This window comes from Anolis carolinensis, chromosome 4 (assembly GCF_035594765.1).
Source record: "Anolis carolinensis isolate JA03-04 chromosome 4, rAnoCar3.1.pri, whole genome shotgun sequence".
Taxonomy (NCBI): domain Eukaryota; kingdom Metazoa; phylum Chordata; class Lepidosauria; order Squamata; family Dactyloidae; genus Anolis; species Anolis carolinensis.
In genome coordinates, this window is record NC_085844.1 from 125,115,915 (window position 1) to 125,123,219 (window position 7,305).

Sequence of the window (7,305 nt, forward strand, 5' to 3'; positions counted from 1 at the left end):
AAGTACTCACTGGAGCATTCCCTGCTGATGTGTGGGATCATCATCCAGCCAGCCTGTGACCATCAAAACTAATGACTCTTTACTCAATTCAATCTGAGGGTTAATGCATGCCAGCAGAGTACCCAGGGATTGACGCTCTGGCCCACCTGGGAATCATTGAACCATAGTTGTTCCAAGCAAGGAGAGACCTGGAAACCAGCTCCCGGAGGGGGGAAGCAAAACCACAGGCTCTCTGTAACATGCCAAGCAGCACTATTCAGTTTTTCATATACTCTCAAGTGCATTAAGGCATACTATTTAAATTTAACATTTATTTCTCTATTTGCAGGCACACACACACACAGCACCAGCAAAGAAAATCACAGCATATTTCTATTCTTGGCAGCACAGCTGCAGTCAATCTCATAAAAGCAACCCAAGCAACATCTGTGAAAAGGTGAGAGCTATACTAAGAATCACGGTTGGCCTGTAAGCACAAGATGAACACACATACACAACTGCATTTAAAAAAAATATGTGTGAGGAATAGAATCCAGATTCTGCACCCAAAGGTGCTACTAGTCATAATAGCTATTGTTGCATGCCTTCAAGTTATTTCTGACTTATGGTGACTCTACAAAGAACCTATCACTGGGTTCATTTATCCAGAGGGGACGTGCCTTTGCCTCCCACTAAGGACACCCAATATGTTCCATGATTGAGAAGAGGTTTGAATCCTGGTCTCCAGAACAGTAGCCTTTTCTCAGACTGTTCACCATGCTGATTCTGAGTCACTATGGCTATATACCCTGAATAACATAAAGGTACCAGAACCTATCTCAAGCTAGCTAGGGTCAGCCCTGGTTAGTATTCGTTTGGAAACCACCAAGGGCTATAGGTTACATTACAAAGGAATGAACTGGAAAATCACCTCTGAATATTAATTGCCTAAGAAACCCTGTGAAATTTATAAGGTCGCCATAAGTTAACAGATGACTTAATGGTATATGCACACAGAGGCATACTTGCACATCATGGCTAAACATTATCATCAGAATCTGGGGAACATGATAGGTGTGTGTGTGTTGCAATTACACACATGTCCTGCTTGTGGATATCTGGTTGACTGATGCAGAAACAGAGTACTGGACTAGGTAGGGTTTTAGTCTGATCCAGCATAGCCCTCTTTATATTTTTAATACAATAGGTCAAATTAATATTATAAAATGGTTTATTTCTTGCCAGTAAAGGAATCCACCACTAAAGAATTCCTGACAGATGGTCATCCAAGTTCTCTTCAAAAACTTCCAGTGAAGGCAGACACCACTGGTTTCCAAAGCAATCACTTCCATTGTTTAACAGTGCATATCATTAGAGCCCCCAGATGGCGTAGTGGACTAAGTGACTCGAAGGTTGGGTTGCTGACCTGAAAGCTGCCAGGTTTGAATCCCACCTGGGGATAGTGTGGATGAGCTCCCTCTATCAGCTCCAGCTCCATGCGGGGACACGAGAGAAGCCTCCCACAAGGATGGTAAATACATCAAAACATCCGGGTGTCCCCTGGGCAACGTCCTTGCAGACGGCCAATTCTCTCGCTCCAGAAGCAACTCCGGTTGCTCCTGACACGGGGAAAAAAAATTAGAAAAATCATCCCAATGTTTAGATGGAATTTACTTTCTCATAATTTGAATTAATTGGTTGAGTCACACTCTTTGGAACAATACAAAATAAACTTGCTCCATCCTCCTTATGACATTTAAATTGGCAAAATTAATAAATTTGTCGTTAATTCATTCCACTTCTGTCTGTCTGGTCTCTTTATACCCCTGGTGTGTCAGCAAAAAGCTTATTTTAAAATAATCAAAGTGCTCCACAAACAGGGTTCAGGAAGCTATATTGAAAAATGATAGAAGGAGGATGGCTTGGACATGCAAGAAGAGAGGGAAGAGTGGAAAAAAACTTCACCTTCTTTTGCAGGGAAGGTGTTTACAATTTTCTTTTGTATGGCGGAAAAACTCCCTTCAGAGCTGGATCCTATATTGCTCTCCTCCCAGTGCTTTGCTTCAGTGAGTAATATGGACCAGGGCAGAGGGTCTATATCAATCTAGCAAAGCAGAAAAATGAATGAAAATTGAATCCCCCTGGGAGGAGGAGGGAGAGCTGTGCTCCAGACAGAAAGATAAATCAAAAGATGTTGAGGAGGAGGAAGAATGATGAACCAGCTCCCAGTCAGAATGGAATAATTAGGGGAACAGGTTGGAAGGAAAGGGGGAGTGGGAAGAGGGGGAAGGCAGCCATTATCTGATTGTCACAGAATACTAGGGCACATGTGTATGGGATATCTCTGCAATCCTAGTTATGGCATACATTAGAACCATGGAGAGTTGCTCCCTAAACAAACAGGTAAACTGGTAAAGGCTAATGGATGTGCCAGTGCCACCCATTATGTTATAGAGGTGAAAGATTGAAAGAACAGCATCTTCCCTACAGCATTAATTTTTCTCTGCTCTGCAATAAATGTGTATGCATTAAAACAGCCCTAGCATCTTTCCATGTGGGTGCAATAATGTCCTAGCTGCTAGGCTGGATAATAATAAATGTAATTTGTGGGAGAATAAAGAACATGTTTTATCTAGCCCTGTTTGTGTGTGTGATGTTTAAGTGGGTGTAGGGAGGGCTGTCCTCACAAAGCTAGATGCCTGCCAATACACCTGTTATTCAATGTTGTTTTTCCTGTTCAGAACACCAGGAAAACAGCAAACTAATAAAGAATTACAAATGGACAATGAACAAATGGTTTTGCAAGGTTTCCATGACATAATTAATTGGCAGAAGAGTTGCTGCCAAGTATGGTAAAATGGCAAGTAACTTTGAATAGAATAGAATAGAATAGAATAGAATAGAATAGCTTTATTGTCATTGTACTATTGCACAATAAATTTAAATGCCTTACCAGCACACATCACAAAATCAACACACCCAGACTTCCACACTCCAACCACCACTGCACAGCCCCCCAATGCCACATCAATGGACAACCACAGAGCTCAATATAGTTACAGCTCTAGGATAAATGCTATCTCTCAGTCTGTTTGTCCTTGTCTTTGTTACCCTGTACCGTCTGATGGCAATAATAAAAAGAATATGCTGGGTGAGATGGATTCCCAAGAATGCTCTGAGCTTTCTTATAAAGAAAGGGAGACTTATAAAGTTCTTTCAAAGAGCGGAGAGGGCTCTGTGCAGTAGTAGTGACCCTTTGGAGTGCCTTCCTTTTTGCCGCTGTGCAGTTGCCAAACCCTACACAGATGCTGTAGGTCAGGACACTATAGCACAGCAGTAGAAAGTCACCAGCAGTTTTTCATTCAGTTGTTTCCTCAGAAGTCGCAGCTAGTACAGTCTCTGCTGGGCCCGCTTAACCAATGCTGCCACATGGGTACTCCAGGTCAGATCCTCCTGAACAGTGACACCCAGGAACTTAAAACTGACCACCTGCTCCACTTAGTCTCCATTTATGACTAAGGGCTGGATTTCTGGTCTGTTCATTCTGTAGTCCACTATAAGCTCCTTGGTCTTATTAATGTTAAGAACCAGATTATTGTTCCTGCACCACGAGAACAGCCTATCCATCTCATCGTGATAGGCAGACTCATCCCCTTCAGAGATAAGCCCCACCACAGTTGCATTATTATATATGGTTATATTATTGAGTGATATGTCTACCAGAAATTGCCATGATCACTAAGAATACTGCCCACGTGGTCAGAGGTAACATGTTTCTGAATGTCAAATGCTTCAACAACAGAAAAACAATCCTCAATGTAGGCTTTTATTCTGTTTACAAATTTTTGAGGCATCTGGCTGGCCAGTGTTGGAAGAATAATATTAGAATAGATGGAGATATGATCTGATTACAAAAGAAGAACTCACAGAGCTACTGAGTGCTTTCAAACAAACCTTGATGTACAACCACCATACCACTTGAGGCAGTGTTATGGCACAAGTTCACATCTGGACAATGTCAGCCAAATATAATTGTCCCATATTTTCTCATTGCTTCTTCCATCTTGCTTCTTAAGGAGGGAAAGCAGAGAATATCAGCACAGCAGCAGATATGGATAGGAAAATATATAATTGAGGCACAATGGGAATTGTCCTCAGGAAGACTGTGTTTAAGGGGCACCTTCTCACCTCTTCACATTATAGAGGTTTTTGGTTTCCTGCTCTACTAATTCAATCTCATTTCAATTAAGATAACAGAAATTCTATTTGGGCAATGACACTTATTTGATTCATTTGTGAAATTGATACCGATCGAGATGGTGAATTATTAGGTGAAAGGGTCAGGAGTGAGTTTAGGTAGTATTTTTTAAAACAACCTTTAAGACATTTTTCAGCTGTAATGCAACTATAAGTATGCACCTGTATACACCTACAGACAGTGACTAACTGAATGGTTCAGACCTTATTTCAAAATGTTTGGATGAAACATGCAAGGAGTGATCAAGAAGATGTGGGTAAAGAGGAGAGGATAATACATGAGCTCATTTACACCTACCATTGCATTTGATTCAGCCCCGTGAAGGCTAAATGCTGCATCCATCTTGTCCAGGTTGAATTCAGGTGAAAGCTGGAATTGTGACCAAGGCTTTGGGCTTTCCTCTGACTTCATGACATCAAGACACCTGGCCTGGTTCCTAACTAGAGTTATCTTGATTGTAATCCTGTATTCCCCAGGCTCAGACAGCACAGGGACACAGGATATCAGTCTCCTATTGTCATCCTCCCTTATTGTGGCTGTCCCCAGTTGCAACACCTAACCTATTATTGGGTGCAGTGATGAAGAGGAGAGGAGAGGGGTAGGCTTTTCTCTCTCCCATCTCTCTTGATACAAGCACTCTGAATGACATCAGTGAGAGCATCATAAACCAAGGCAGGCAGGGTGTCACAGCTGGGGACAGTCATGCCATGGGAACAGGGATGGCTGCCTAGTAGCACTGGTCCCTATTTAACACAGCTGGGCAGTTGGGCATCCCTTCTGCCTATGAGAAAGCCGCCTGTATGTACCTCCTATCCCAATCTCACCAAAATTTCAGCAGTTATGTAAATGATACCCTCCAATGTCCTACATAAAGATAGGATAGGGAAACTTGGAAAACATACACAAATCCTCATAAATATTTAACATTGTGGACATCATTGATCCATCTTTCTGATCAAGAAGGTTTTTAAAATATCATCATCATCATCATCATCATCATCACCTTGCCTTTATTTCAGTGTTTTACTCAAGACAGTTTACAGCAGATTAAAACAAACATAGTTAAAATTCAGAACAAGCATGATCTCTTTAAAGGTGTAAAAAAATTGCAAATGAAAAGGTAAAACTGATGGATCTTTTTTTAAAAGTAGATCAAAGGTGAGGTTATTTCAGAACTGTAGCTGCTAAAGATAGCATCATGATTTAAACATTGCACTCAAAGCATGGAAACTATCCATGTCTGCCCGTGGGAAATTAACTGAGTCAGGCCTACATTCTGCTGGGTGGATTCTCCATCACATCACAAAGGATGTGCCTCCGGACTGACTGGCTTTTAACAGCTGCACAAAAGAGAAGATATTGGTGATACTTCCTCCATGCCTGTTCTGATTAAGGCTTATTGATGAGAGAGCCTGAGAGGAAGTCACAGATCCTCTTTGGCCAGGCAGGTGGCCTAGTTGTACAGGTATAACCCAGAGATACCGGGGTGGATGTTGGTGTCCCCCCTCTCACTCTCAGTAGTTTGGTTGTTGGAAAGATAAAAAGGGACTACTGTGGGTAATTGGTCTCAAATGCATCAGAAAACACAATTATTTGGTGTTCCTAATAGATTTCTTTCCCTCCTTGGCCACAGGGCCATTCATTCTGGCTCATTTAAATACTTGGTGCTTTGTGTCAACATTGACAGATAATTGAGATGATCTTGGTACAAAGACCTTGCAGTTGATGGGGTCATTCTAGCACTACATTTAAAGAGACTGTTTTTTGGTTTAAAAGGTACAAACAAGAACAATCCTAACTCCCAAACAACTATTAGCCTTAGGAGAGATGTTTACTATAAAAACACATGCGAGTTGAGTAATACAGGTACAGTGCAGTAAATGGGACATCCTGCCTTTTATGAATAAAATTAAAAATGGCATTTCATTGTTCACAATGGTGCATGCCACACCCGGCTCCCAATCACAATGGGAGCAATGGTGAAACAACAATAGCTCCCCCTCTCAAAGTTGTAACTTTCCCTGTTCTGTATTAATCCGCACATGCAAGACTATATTAAAGACGGTGATTTATCCAAACAAGTACAATAGTCACGCATACTCACAATATTCACAAGTGTTTTACAGACTGTCCTTAATACATTGACATCTTTCTGTGTAAGAGAATAATGAATAAGAAGTGCAGTTCGAGGCAGAAGGGTACAGTAGGAACAATCCACCAGGAAGTTCCTCTGAGGAAGTCCCATCCAAATGAATGGGAGCAATACAAGACACTCTCCTGCGTTGCTTCATTGCTAAACCAATCTTGATTGCTTTTATTAGAACCAGTAAAGGAAAACTTCTTGGTGAATAGTGTCCACAGATATTTATAGATAAATAAGATTGACTGTACTTACCAGAGGTAAAAGGAGGATGGCTCTCTTGTTTCAAGACATGTAGAGAAAATTAATCTAAACTGAACACAATGAAACCTATTTGTAGCAAGCTGTGGCCCCTGCCTGGCATCTAATTCTCCTCTACTCCCTCGAGAGTGCTTCTTTCCTTTGGGAAAAATAAAAAAGGATAAAAAAACCAAACATGGAGGGAAATCTCTAACTTAAAAAGGAAGATACCCATGAAGAGCAGAAGTGAAAGGGGAAGAGCCCAAGGGTGTCAGTTGGGTCTCCCTGCAGAGGAGGTGCTGTGATCCCCACCGTCTGTTGCTGAGAAAGTGAATCCCTGTGTGGGTCAGTGGAGAAGATGGGAGGAAGGGGGGGATGGTGGAAGACAACCTCAAAGAAAATTAAATTGCACTTGAGGGCAAATTCTATTAGGGAATAGCAACTGTCTCTCAACAGCCTGTGTCCATTTAGGTAATTAGCTGCAGGACAGGAACCGCCGCCATTCAGGAGTTGGTCTCCCTGCTTACCGCAGGCCTGCTCCAATGCACCAGGCAGGCAGCCCATCCTATTCCTGCCCATTGCCTGGCATCAGGGAGTGGGCATCACCACTGCCTTTGCCTCTACTCTTGCCCCACCCAGGAAATGCTCAGGTGGCAGTGCTTTACTGGAGAGCTTTCATATATGAGAT

General features: G+C 42.0%; 1 protein-coding gene across 1 annotated transcript in view; it reads right to left on the bottom strand.

The window, feature by feature from the left end:
• The window catches only part of lhx4 (LIM homeobox 4), a 111,610-nt gene extending 106,466 nt beyond the window's left edge, over nt 1–5,144 (bottom strand). Inside the window, exon 1 of the mRNA XM_062977741.1 lies at nt 4,535–5,144. The gene's annotated coding sequence lies outside the window, so the exon portion shown is untranslated. The remainder of the gene's footprint in view (nt 1–4,534) is intronic.
• Between the last annotated feature and the right edge of the window lie 2,161 nt (nt 5,145–7,305).